This window comes from Ranitomeya imitator, chromosome 2, assembly GCF_032444005.1.
Source record: "Ranitomeya imitator isolate aRanImi1 chromosome 2, aRanImi1.pri, whole genome shotgun sequence".
NCBI lineage: Eukaryota > Metazoa > Chordata > Amphibia > Anura > Dendrobatidae > Ranitomeya > Ranitomeya imitator.
The window spans coordinates 336,012,737-336,025,032 of NC_091283.1; the positions used below are offsets into that span (position 1 = coordinate 336,012,737).

The 12,296-nt window shown below is 47.4% G+C and overlaps 1 protein-coding gene across 1 annotated transcript in view; it reads left to right on the forward strand.

Annotated features, from left to right (window-relative positions):
• Nucleotides 1-12,296, forward strand: part of LOC138666502 (zinc finger protein 721-like) — a 513,630-nt gene that overhangs the window by 86,755 nt on the left and 414,579 nt on the right. The window lies entirely within an intron of this gene.

Sequence of the window (12,296 nt, forward strand, 5' to 3'; positions counted from 1 at the left end):
TGCTGTGATCTCGTTTCTCACTTCTCCACAATATACTTAGCTTCGTGTCCTTTCTTAGGATGCCGCTGCAAGGTAGTGCAGGCGCGGCTCCGTCACGTTCTGTCCTTTCTGCTAGGTACCTGCCAGGAACCCGCCCCTGACAAGTCCTCCTTGGAGCTCTCCCAGGCTGCATTCTCCCTAACTTCCTATCCAACCCCCAGTTTTACCAGAGTGTGAGGAGTGGCCTAATACATAGTGCCTTTTGCTCCCCCTGGTGGCCGGAGTGTGAAGTGTAATGTGTGACTGTGATACCTGGTCAGGTGAACTCCTTTAGTGCAATCAGACATAACATCACTCCCCTTAGTGGCAGAGCGACATTACTGCAACGACCAGGACTCTGGGGCGCTGCAAATACGACCCTAGTGGTGGTGGATCACTTGACTAAGGCCACTCAATTTGTTCCATGCAATGGTCTCCCCTCAGCCAAGGATACAGTGAACTTGGGAATACAGAATGTTTTTCGGCTGCATGGGGCCTCCGGATGAGATCATTTCTGACCATGCAGTGCAGTTCATCTCAAGATTCTAGAAAGGGTTTTGCTCTGCACTCATTATTAGGGTCTGTCTTTTTTCCACTTTTCATCCCCAGACAAATGGAAAGACTGAGCATACCAACCAGATTTTGGAACAGTATCTACAACGCTACGTCAGGCATCTCCAGGATGATTGGTGTTGTGAATTCTGCTCTTGGGTTTCCTCCAGTGGTTGTAGGTGGGAATGCAGTTGTCTCTGAGTCGCAGTCCTGGCCAGGTGTATCTGCTGATTACAATTCTGACTGGGATATTTAGGTGTGCAGGATTCATTAGCCCTTGCCCTTTGTCAATGTTCCTTGTGAAGTGTTGGATCACTTTCTGGCTTCTCCTGCTTGCTGCCAAATTCAGCAAAGATAAGTGTTTGGTTTTTATTTCTGTGGCACACTGCTGTGTGCTTGTTTTTGTTTGTATTCCTGCTCTGATTGTAGGATTCACTGGAGTTGCAGATATACGCTCCTACATCTTTAGTTAGATGTAGGAAGTTTTTGTATATTCTGCTGTGGATATTTTTGAAGGGTTTTAATACTGACTGCACAGAACTCTGTCCTATCCTGTCCTATCTAGCTAGAGTGGCCTCCTGTGCTAAATCCTGTTTTTCTGCCTGTGTATGTTTTTTCCTCTCCGACTCACCGCCAATATTTGTGGGGGGCTGTCTATCCCTTGGGGATCTGCTCTGAGGCAAGATAGTATTCCTATTTCCATCTTTAGGGGTATTTAGTCCTCCATCTGTGACGAGGTGTCTAGGTGTGTTAGGTACACTCCACGGCTACTTCTAGTTGCGGTGTTAAGTTCAGGATTGCGGTCAGTATAGTGGCCACCTTCTCCAGTGAAAGTTCTCATGCTGCTCCAAGGTCACCGGATCATAACAGTACAACTGGCCAACAATGAGTTAAATGCATCTCAGAAGAAGGGAAGAAAGCTCTTGAGCCATTTTTTTTCCTCCAGTCTGTTTTATGTTCTCTTCCCTCTTAATATCTGGGTGGCTGAGGAGCCTGGTGCAAGCATGAATGTTCAGGAATTAGCTTCTTGTGTAGACCAGCTTGCTGCTAGGGTGCAGGGTATTTCTGATTATATTGTTGGAATTGGACTGGAATTGACTGGAAGGTAACAGAACACCAACCACTATAATGTTTTGGTTTCTATTCTCTTTCACCCCCATACTACTTTCCTTCTTACAATCTCCTGCAATCACTCCACCTAGTAAGGAACTAGTCATTTCTTCCTCCATACTCCCCAGCCATCTCACCTTCCCCTCAGAACTGTTCCTCCACATACAATCCTTTTTCTCCAGACACACACGGCCACATCATGTCCTATCCTGCTCCCACCTTCTAATGATCTGTCTGTTACTCCTCATTGCTGGTGACATATCCCCAAATCCCGGCCCTCCCCAATTCATCCCCACACTCGTTTCTAACCCCCTGCCACGATCCTCCGCACGTTTTCCCAACCACGACAACCTCATACCCATTCATCCAGCCCCCACTCCCCCGCTCCCCCTACTTGGAGCACTATGGAACGCACGCTCCATCTGCAACAAACTGCCATTTATCCATGACCTCTTCATCACCAACAAACTCTCCTTCCTCGGCCTCACTGAAACCTGGCTCACCCCCTCTGACTCGGCCTCTCCAGCTGCGCTCTCCTATGGCGGATTCCACCTCTCTCACACCCCTCGCCCCAGCAACAAACGCGGTGGAGGAGTTGGCTTGCTCCTGTCCGACACCTGCTCCTTTACTCCAATCCCGCTACCACCCTCCGCTACTCTTCCCTCGTTTGAGGTGCACTCTGTCCGCATCTATACCCCCTCCAACCTCCAGCTGGCTGTCATCTACCGCCCCCCAGAACTAGCCATCTCCACCTTTCTCGACCACTTCACCACCTGGCTACTTCATTTCCTCTCTGTTGACATCCCCACTATCATCATGGGTGATTTCAATGTCCCCATTATTGACACTTTCACCTCAGCTACCTCTAAACTTTTATCACTGACTGCCTCCTTTGGCCTCACTCAATGGTCCTCTGAGGCCACTCACAAAGATGGCCACACGCTGGACCTCATCTTCACCCGCCTCTGCTCCCTTACTAACCTCACTAACACACCCCTCCCCCTGTCTGACCACAACCTACTGACATTCTCGTCCCTCTCCTCTCCTAGTGTGCAACCCCCACTCCACAAACTCACTCACCCTCGCCGAAATCTCAAACATCTCAACTTACAATCACTCTCTGAGTCCCTTCTCCCTCTCACAGACATAGCTTCCCTTCATGACACAGATGCTGCTGCCACTTTTTATAACACCACAATAACAACAACACTCGATTCGGCCGCCCCACTCATGCATAGTAAAACTCGTACAATTAACAGGCAGCCCTGGCTGACCAGCCTGACCAAAGAATTGAGACGGGCTTCCAGGATTGCTGAGCGGAGATGGAAGCGATCCCACTCTGCCGACCACTTCACTGCATACAAGCAGTCCCTCGCCAGCTTCAAGTCTGCGCTCACTGCCGCAAAACAAACTTACTTCTCATCCCTCATATCCTCCCTGTCCCACAACCCTAAACAGCTTTTCAACACTTTCAATTCTCTACTCCGTCCCCCCGCACCTCCTCCTTCCCCCCTCATTTCTGCTGATGACTTCGCCTCTTTCTTTAAACAGAAGATCGATACGATCAGAGAAAGCTTTGGCCCACAGCGCCCACTGCCCCTCTTAGCTGCTCAACCCTGCTCCTCCAAAACCAGCTTCTCCACCATGACAGAAGATCAGCTCTCCACCCTCCTGTCAAGATCACACCTCACCACCTGCACGCTTGACCCGCTCCCATCCCACCTCATCACTAACCTTTCCACGGTCTTCATCCCAACCCTAACGCACCTCTTCAACCTCTCACTCACAACAGGTGTCTTTCCCTCATCCTTCAAGCATGCCAAGATCACACCCATCCTCAAAAAGCCCTCCCTCGACCCATCCTCTGTGTCTAGCTATCGCCCGATATCTCTTCTCCCTTATGTCTCCAAATTGCTGGAGCAACACGTCCATCTTGAACTGTCCTCCCACTTCTCCTCCTGCTCCCTCTTTGATCGGTTACAATCAGGCTTCCGTTCCCATCACTCAACTGAAACTGCCCTAACTAAAGTCACCAATGACCTACTAACTGCCAGGAGCAAGCGACACTACTCTGTCCTCCTTCTCCTGGACTTGTCTTCTGCCTTTGACACTGTAGACCACTCCCTTTTGCTACAAATCCTCTCATCCCTTGGCATCACAGACTTGGCCCTTTCCTGGATCTCGTCATATCTGACAGACCGAACATTCAGTGTCTCCCTCCCCCACACCACCTCCTCACTTCGCCCCTTGTCAGTCGGTGTTCCTCAAGGCTCTGTTCTAGGACCCCTACTCTTCTCCATCTACACTTTCGGCCTGGGACAGCTCATAGAATCCCACGGTATGCAGTACCATCTCTACGCTGACGACACGCAGATCTACCTCTCCGGACCTGACCTCTCCTCCTTGCTTACCAAAATCCCGCACTGTCTGTCTGCCATTTCAGCCTTCTTTTCTGCTCGCTTTCTACAACTGAACATGGACAAAACAGAATTCATCATCTTTCCCCCATCTCACTCTACCCCTCCACCAGACCTATCCATCAATGTCAATGGCTGCTCACTATCCCCAGTCCCACACGCCCGGTGCCTCGGGGTGATCCTCGACTCTGCCCTCTCTTTCAAGCCACATATCCAAGCCCTTGCCTCCTCCTGTCGTCTCAAACTCAAAAATATTTCCCGGATCCGTGCTTTCCTTGACCGCAACACTGCAAAAACGCTAGTGCATGCCCTTATCATCTCCCGCCTCGACTACTGCAACCTCCTACTCTCTGGACTCCCCTCTAGCACTCTGGCACCACTCCAATCCATCCTACACTCTGCTGCCCGACTAATCCACCTGTCCCCCCGCTATTCCCCAGCCTCTCCCCTGTGTCAAGCCCTTCACTGGCTTCCTATCGCCCAGAGACTCCAGTTCAAAACCCTCACACTGACATACAAAGCCATCCACAACCTGTCTCCTCCATACATCTGTGACATGGTCTCCCGGTACCTACCTACACGCGACCTCCGGTCCTCCCAAGACCTCCTTCTCTACTCCCCTCTCATCTCTTCTTCCCATAACCGCATCCAAGACTTCTCCCGTGCTTCCCCCATACTCTGGAACTCTCTACCCCAACACATCAGACTTGCGCCTACCATAGAAACCTTCAAAAAGAACCTGAAGACTCATCTCTTCCGACAAGCCTACAGCCTGCAGTGATCCTCAACCTACTGAACAGCCGCACAGCCAGCTCTTCCCTCTCCTAGTGTATCCTCACCCACCCCCTGCAGACTGTGAGCCCTCGCGGGCAGGGTCCTCCCTCCTTATGTACTCGTGTGCCTTGTTATCTGCTCATGTTTAATGTATTTGTCTATATTTGCCCCGTATTCACATGTAAAGCGCCATGGAATAAATGGCGCTATAAAAATGTATAATAATAATAATAATAATAATAATATTGTTCAGACTCCTGCTTTAGAACCGAAGATTCCTACTCCTGATTTGTTTTCTGGTGACAGGTCTAAATTTTTGAGTTTTAAAAACAACTGTAAACTGTTTTTTTGCTCTGAGACCTCGATCATCTGGTGATTCCATTCAGCAGGTAAAAATCGTAATCTCCCTGCTGCGTGGCGACCCGCAGGATTGGGCGTTTTCCCTGGAATCTGGGAATCCGGCTTTGCTTAATATTGACTCCTTTTTTCATGCTTTGGGATTATTATATGATGAACCTAATTCTGTGGATCAAGCTAAGAAAACCTTGTTGGCCCTGTCTCAGGGTCAAGAGGCGGCAGAATTGTATTGTCAGAAATTCAGAAAATGGTCTGTGTTGACTAAATGGAATAATGATGCTTTGGCGGACATTTTCGGAAGGGGGCTTTTTGAATCTGTTAAAAATGTTATGGTGGGGTTTCCCACGCCTTCAGGTCTGAGTGATTCTATGTCTCTGGCCATTCAGATTGACCGACGCTTGCGGGAGCGCAGAACTGCGCGCGCTGTGGCGTTATCCTCAGAGCAAATTCCTGAGCCTATGCAGTGTGATAGAATTCTGTCTAGAACGGAACGACAAGGTTTCAGACATCAAAATAGGTTGTGTTATTATTGTGGCGACGCTTCTCATGTCATTTCTGTCTGCCCTAAGCGGACAAAGAGGATCGCCAGTTCAATTACCATCAGTACTGTACAACCTAAATTTGTGTTATCTGTGTCCTTGATCTGCTCATTGTCATCATTTTCTGTCATGGCGTTTGTGGATTCAGGCGCCGCCTTGAATTTAATGGACTTTGAGTTTGCCAAGCTTTGTGGTTTTCCCTTGCAGCCTTTGCAGAACCTTATTCCTTTAAGGGGCATTGGTGCTACACCCTTGGCTAAAAATAAGCCCCAGTTTTGGACACAGGTGACCATGCGCATGGCGCCAGCCCATCAGGAAGATTGTCGATTTCTGGTGTTGCATAACTTGCATGATGCTATTGTGCTGGGTTTTCCGTGGTTGCAGGTACATAATCCTGTGTTGGATTGGAAGTCCATGTCTGTGACTAGTTGGGGTTGTCAGGGGGTTCATAATGATGTTCCTTTGATGTCAATCTCCTCTTCTGAAATTCCAGAGTTTTTGTCTGATTTTCAGGATGTATTCGATGAGCCCAAGTCCAGTTTCCTTCCACCGCACAGGGACTGCGATTGTGCTATTGACTTGATTCCAGGCTGTAAGTTTCCTAAGGGTCGACTTTTCAACCTGTCTGTGCCTGAACATACCGCCATGCGGAGCTATATTAAGGAGTCTTTGGAGAAATTGCATATTCGACCATCTTCTTCACCGTTGGGAGCGGAGTTCTTTTTTGTTGCTAAAAAAGATGGTTCCTTGAGACCCTGTATAGATTATCGCCTCTTGAATAAAATCACGGTCAAGTTTCAATACCCTTTACCTTTGCTTTCCGATTTGTTTGCTAAGATTAAGGGAGCTAGTTGGTTTACGAAGATTGACATTCGAGGGGCATATAATCTTGTTCGTATTAAGCAGGGTGATGAATGGAAAACTGCGTTTAACACGCCCGAAGGCCATTTTGAATACCTTGTGATGCCATTCGGACTCTCTAATGCTCCATCTGTTTTTCAGTCCTTCGTGCATGATATCTTCCGGCCTTATCTTGATAAATTCTTGATTGTATATTTGGACGATATTTTGATTTTTTCCGATGATTGGGAGTCTCATGTGCAACAGGTCAGGATGGTATTTCAGATCCTCCGTGACAATGGTTTGTGAAAGGGTCTAAGTGTCTCTTTGGGGTGCAGAAGGTTTCTTTTTTGGGCTTTATTTTTTCTCCCTCGTCTGTAGAGATGGATCCGGTTAAGGTTCAGGCCATTCATGATTGGATTCAGCCCACATCCGTGAAGAGCCTTCAGAAATTTTTGGGTTTTGCAAATTTTTATCGCCGTTTCATTGCTAATCTTTCCAGCGTGGTTAAACCCTTGACCGATTTGACGAAGAAAGGCGCTGATGTGGCGAATTGGTCCTCTGCGGCTGTCTCTGCCTTTCAGGAGCTTAAACGTCGATTTACTTCTGCTCCAGTGTTGCGCCAACTGGATGTTTCTCTTCCGTTTCAGGTTGAGGTTGATGCTTCTGAGATTGGGGCAGGGGCCGTTTTGTCTCAGAGGGATCCTGTTGGTTCCTTAATGAAACCGTGTGCCTTCTTTTCCCGTAAGTTTTCGCCTGCTGAACGCAGTTATGATGTCGGCAATCGGGAGTTGTTGGCTATGAAGTGGGCGTTTGAGGAGTGGCGACATTGGCTTGAGGGAGCTAAGCACCGTATTGTGGTCTTGACAGATCATAAGAATTTGATTTACCTCGAGTCTGCTAAACGGCTGAATCCTAGACAGGCTCGATGGTCCTTGTTTTTTTCCCGTTTTGATTTCGTGGTCTCGTACCTTCCGGGTTCTAGGAATATTAAGGCTGATGCCCTCTCTAGGAGTTTTTTGCCTGATTCTCCTGAGGTCTTAGAGCCGGTCGGTATTCTGAAAGAGGGGGTGGTCCTTTCTGTCATTTCCCCTGATTTACGACAGGTTCTTCAGGAATTTCAAGCTGACAAACCTGACCGCTGTCCTGTGGGGAAACTGTTTGTTCCTGACAGATGGACTAGTAGAGTGATTCCTGAGGTTCACTGTTCCGTGTTGGCTGGTCATCCTGGCATTTTTGGTACCAGAGATTTGGTTGGTAGGTCCTTTTGGTGGCCTTCATTGTCGTGTGATGTGCGTTCTTTTGTGCAGTCCTGTGGGACTTGTGCGCGGGCCAAGCCTTGTTGTTCCCGTGCTAGTGGGTTGCTTTTGCCATTGCCAGTCCCTGAGAGGCCCTGGACGCATATTTCGATGGATTTTATTTCTGATCTCCCGGTCTCCCAGAAGATGTCTGTTATCTGGGTTGTTTGTAACCGGTTCTCTAAGATGGTTCATTTGGTGTCTTTGCCTAAATTGCCTTCCTCTTCAGATTTGGTTCCATTGTTTTTTCAGCATGTGGTTCGTTTGCATGGTATTCTGGAGAATATTGTGTCCGACAGAGGTTCCCAGTTTGTTTCTAGGTTTTGGCGGGCCTTTTGTGCTAGGCTGGGCATTGATTTGTCTTTTTCTTCTGCATTTCATCCTCAGACAAATGGCCAGACTGAGCGAACTAATCAGACCTTGGAGACTTAGAGACTTGAGATGCTTTGTGTCTGCTGATCAGGATGATTGGGTGGCTTTCTTGCCATTGGCCGAGTTTGCCCTTAATAATCGGGCTAGTTCTGCTACCTTGGTTTCGCCTTTCTTTTGTAATTTTGGTTTTCATTCTCGTTTTTCTTCTGGGCAGGTTGAGCCTTCTGACTGTCCTGGTGTGGATTCTGTGGTGGACAGGTTGCAGCAGATTTGGGCTCATGTGGTGGACAAGTTGGTGTTGTCTCAAGAGGAGGCTCAACGTTTTGCTAATCGTCGTCGGTGTGTTGGGTCCCGGCTTCGCGTTGGGGATCTGGTCTGGTTGTCTTCCCGTCATGTTCCTATGAAGGTTTCTTCTCCCAAGTTTAAGCCTCGGTTTATTGGTCCTTATAGGATTTCTGAGATTATTAATCCGGTGTCTTTTCGACTGGCGCTTCCGGCCTCTTTTGCTATCCATAATGTCTTCCATAGATCTTTGTTGCGGAAATATGTGGAGCCCGTTGTTCCCTCTGTTGATCCTCCGGCCCCTGTGTTGGTTGATGGGGAGTTGGAATATGTTGTTGAGAAGATTTTGGATTCCCGTTTTTCGAGGCGGAAGCTTCAGTACCTGGTCAAATGGAAGGGTTATGGCCAGGAGGATAATTCTTGGGTTTTTGCCTCTGATGTCCATGCTGCTGATTTGGTCCGTGCCTTTCATCTGGCTCGTCCTGATCGTCCTGGGGGCCCTGGTGAGGGTTCGGTGACCCATCCTCAAGGGGGGGGGGGTACTGTTGTGAATTCTGCTCTTGGGTTCCCTCCAGTGGTTGTAGGTGGGAATGCAGTTGTCTCTGAGTCGCAGTCCTGGCCAGGTGTATCTGCTGATTACAATTCTGACTGGGATACTTAGGTGTGCAGGATTCATTAGCCCTTGCCAGTTGTCAATGTTCCTTGTGAAATGTTGGATCACTTTCTGGCTTCTCCTGCTTGCTGCCAAATTCAGCAAAGATAAGTGTTTGGTTTTTGTTTCTGTGGCACACTGCTGTGTGCTTGTTTTTGTTTGTATTCCTGCTCTGATTGTAGGATTCACTGGAGTTGCAGATATACGCTCCTACATCTTTAGTTAGATGTAGGAAGTTTTTGTATATTCTGCTGTGGATATTTTTGAAGGGTTTTAATACTGACCGCACAGAACTCTGTCCTATCTAGCTAGAGTGGCCTCCTGTGCTAAATCCTGTTTTTCTGCCTGTGTATGTTTTTTCCTCTCCGACTCACCGCCAATATTTGTGGGGGGCTGTCTATCCTTTGGGGATCTGCTCTGAGGCAAGATAGTATTCCTATTTCCATCTTTAGGGGAATTTAGTCCTCCGGCTGTGACGAGGTGTCTAGGTGTGTTAGGTACACTCCACGGCTACTTCTAGTAGCGGTGTTAAGTTCAGGATTGCGGTCAGTATAGTGGCCACCTTCTCCAGTGAAAGTTCTCATGCTGCTCCAAGGTCACCGGATCATAACAGATTGGCTGGAGTTACTGCCGTTAGCTGAATTCTCATATAACAATTCTCAGAGTGCCTCCACTAAATTCACACCTTTCTTTGCCAATCTGGGTTACCATCATACTTTCTTACCTAGGTCTTCAATTAATGCTCCGGTTCCGGCTGTAGAGGAAAGGCTGACAACGATGATGCAAAATCTGGATGTTCTGAAGAAATCTTTGACCACAGCTTAGGAATGTTACCAGAGATCGGCTGATAGATTCCGTAAACCGGGCACCTATGTTCAAGGTAGGAGTTTCCGTGTGGTTATCCACTAAAAATCTGAAATTGAACGTTCTTTCACAGAAACTTGGACAGAAATTCATCGGCCCTTTCAAGATCAATGGTATTGTGAGCTCTGTGGCCTGCTGTCTGAAGCTGCCTAGGACTATGAAGGTACACCCAGTTTTCCATATTTCCTTACTAAATTCTGTATCTCCTAACACCTTCTAGGGACGGGTTGTGCCACCTCCGCAGCCTGTGGTGATAGGCAAGAACAATTTGCGTTGGAAGAAATTATTGATTCTATGATTCGCAGGAATTGGCTCCAATATCTGATAAGATGGCAGGGGTATATCCCTGAGGAAGACTCTTGGGAACATGTGGAAAACATCAATGCACAACAGAAGATTTCTTGTTTTCTTCAGGGATTCCCTGAGAAACCTGGTCCAGGATCATCCTGAGGCTGCTTCTAATGAGGGAGTAATGTCAGGGCTCTGAACATTTTTTGATTACCTTTTGGGCACTCCTGCCCTCTTTCAAGATGGTGTCTTTTGTCCCATGTGCCCCATGTCTTCCTGCTTTATAACTCCACCTCAGCCTTTAGCCTGTGCTAGTATATTCTGCCTATGTCCAGCTCCTGACCCTGGTGGCTTCTTGGCTTTCTACCTGCTCCTGTGAACCTTTGTGGAGATCCTGCTACTCTGCTCTCTGAGTTTCTGCTGAATTCACCGGTTTCAAGTATTCCTCCTGCTTCTGGCTGCTTGTGTTGCTCCCATCTGCATTTGTTGGACATGTAAGCTGTTGCTCATGGGCGGACATACCATTGGTGCAACCTGTGCGGCTGCTGCTCTGCAAATACCTGAGATTCATACCCAGGCCTCCCTGAATGAGTTAAGACATTATTTGAACTGGCTTATAAGTATATTTATCTGTCTACGGAATAAACAAGGACTTACTCGTGTCAAGTTTCACCCTGAAGTTTCCTACAGACTGTAGGCTATCTGCACACGATGCGGATTTTGTGCGTATCCGCAGCGGATTTTTCCGCGCAGAAAGACTGCAGATCCGCACTGTGATTTACAGTACAATGTAAATCAATGAGTAGAAAAAAAAGTTGTGCAGATCATGCGGTAAAATCAGTGCGGAATTGCTGTGAATTTAAAACAAGTGCATGTCACTTCTTTTGTGCTTATTTGCAGCGTTTCTGCACCCCTCCATGATAGAAATCCGCAGTGGCAAAAGCTACAGAAAATCCGCACAAAATCCGCATCAATTCCACGGCAAATCCGCAGCTGCGGATTCTGCCAGGAAATGCGGATTTTGTGCAGAAAATTCTGCACCACATTTCCTACGTGCACATAGCCTTAAGCTGCATTTAATATTTATACCAAGTATTTTCGACTTGAGTTTTTCCCTGCACCTGTTTGAATCACCGTGTGATATAATATAGAGTTTACCACTTAAACTGTGTCCTGTAGGGGTCTTTTTCCTCGCAAAAAGACTCCTCAGTTATCCCTTATAATTATTACTGTCTTGCTATTAAACTCAATGAGAAGTTCCATGAATTTCTTTGAGCTGTTATTGCAAATCCTTTCCCAGTTATTGATGATCTCCTGGTCCTCAATAAGAAAATAAATTCTCACACGTATCCGCCATCGTCTCAGTATTCATTGTTTGGGGAGATAATTTTCAGGAAAGCTCTGTTCCACCATATTTTGAGTTCTTTAAAAAGTTGTTGGTGCTTCGTTAATGGAAACTGGATTTATTTGTCCGAGCCAAGACCGTTCCTGGGCTTTGTAATCGATGGTCTTTAGCAAGACGCCATGTGCGGAGCAGAGTATAATATTAGGGAGAAGGAAAAAGACACAAGATGATAATACACAGATGGGAATAATAGAGAGGAAATATTGGAGAACAAAACATGGAATATTCAGATGGATCCAATCATTGTTTTATACAAAATCTACATATTAAACGAGCTAAAACATGGTGGAACAAAGCTCCCACCGTACACACATGGCTCCGCTCTGTACACCTCGTACACACAGGGCTCTGTTCCGTATACATCTCACACACGGCTCCGCTCTGTACACACACGGCTCCGCTCCGTACTCCTCGTACACACACAACTCTGCTCCATACACCTTGTACACATGTGGCTCCACTCCGTACACACACGGCTCCACTCCGTACACCTCATACCCACACAGCTCCACAAACTACACACATGGC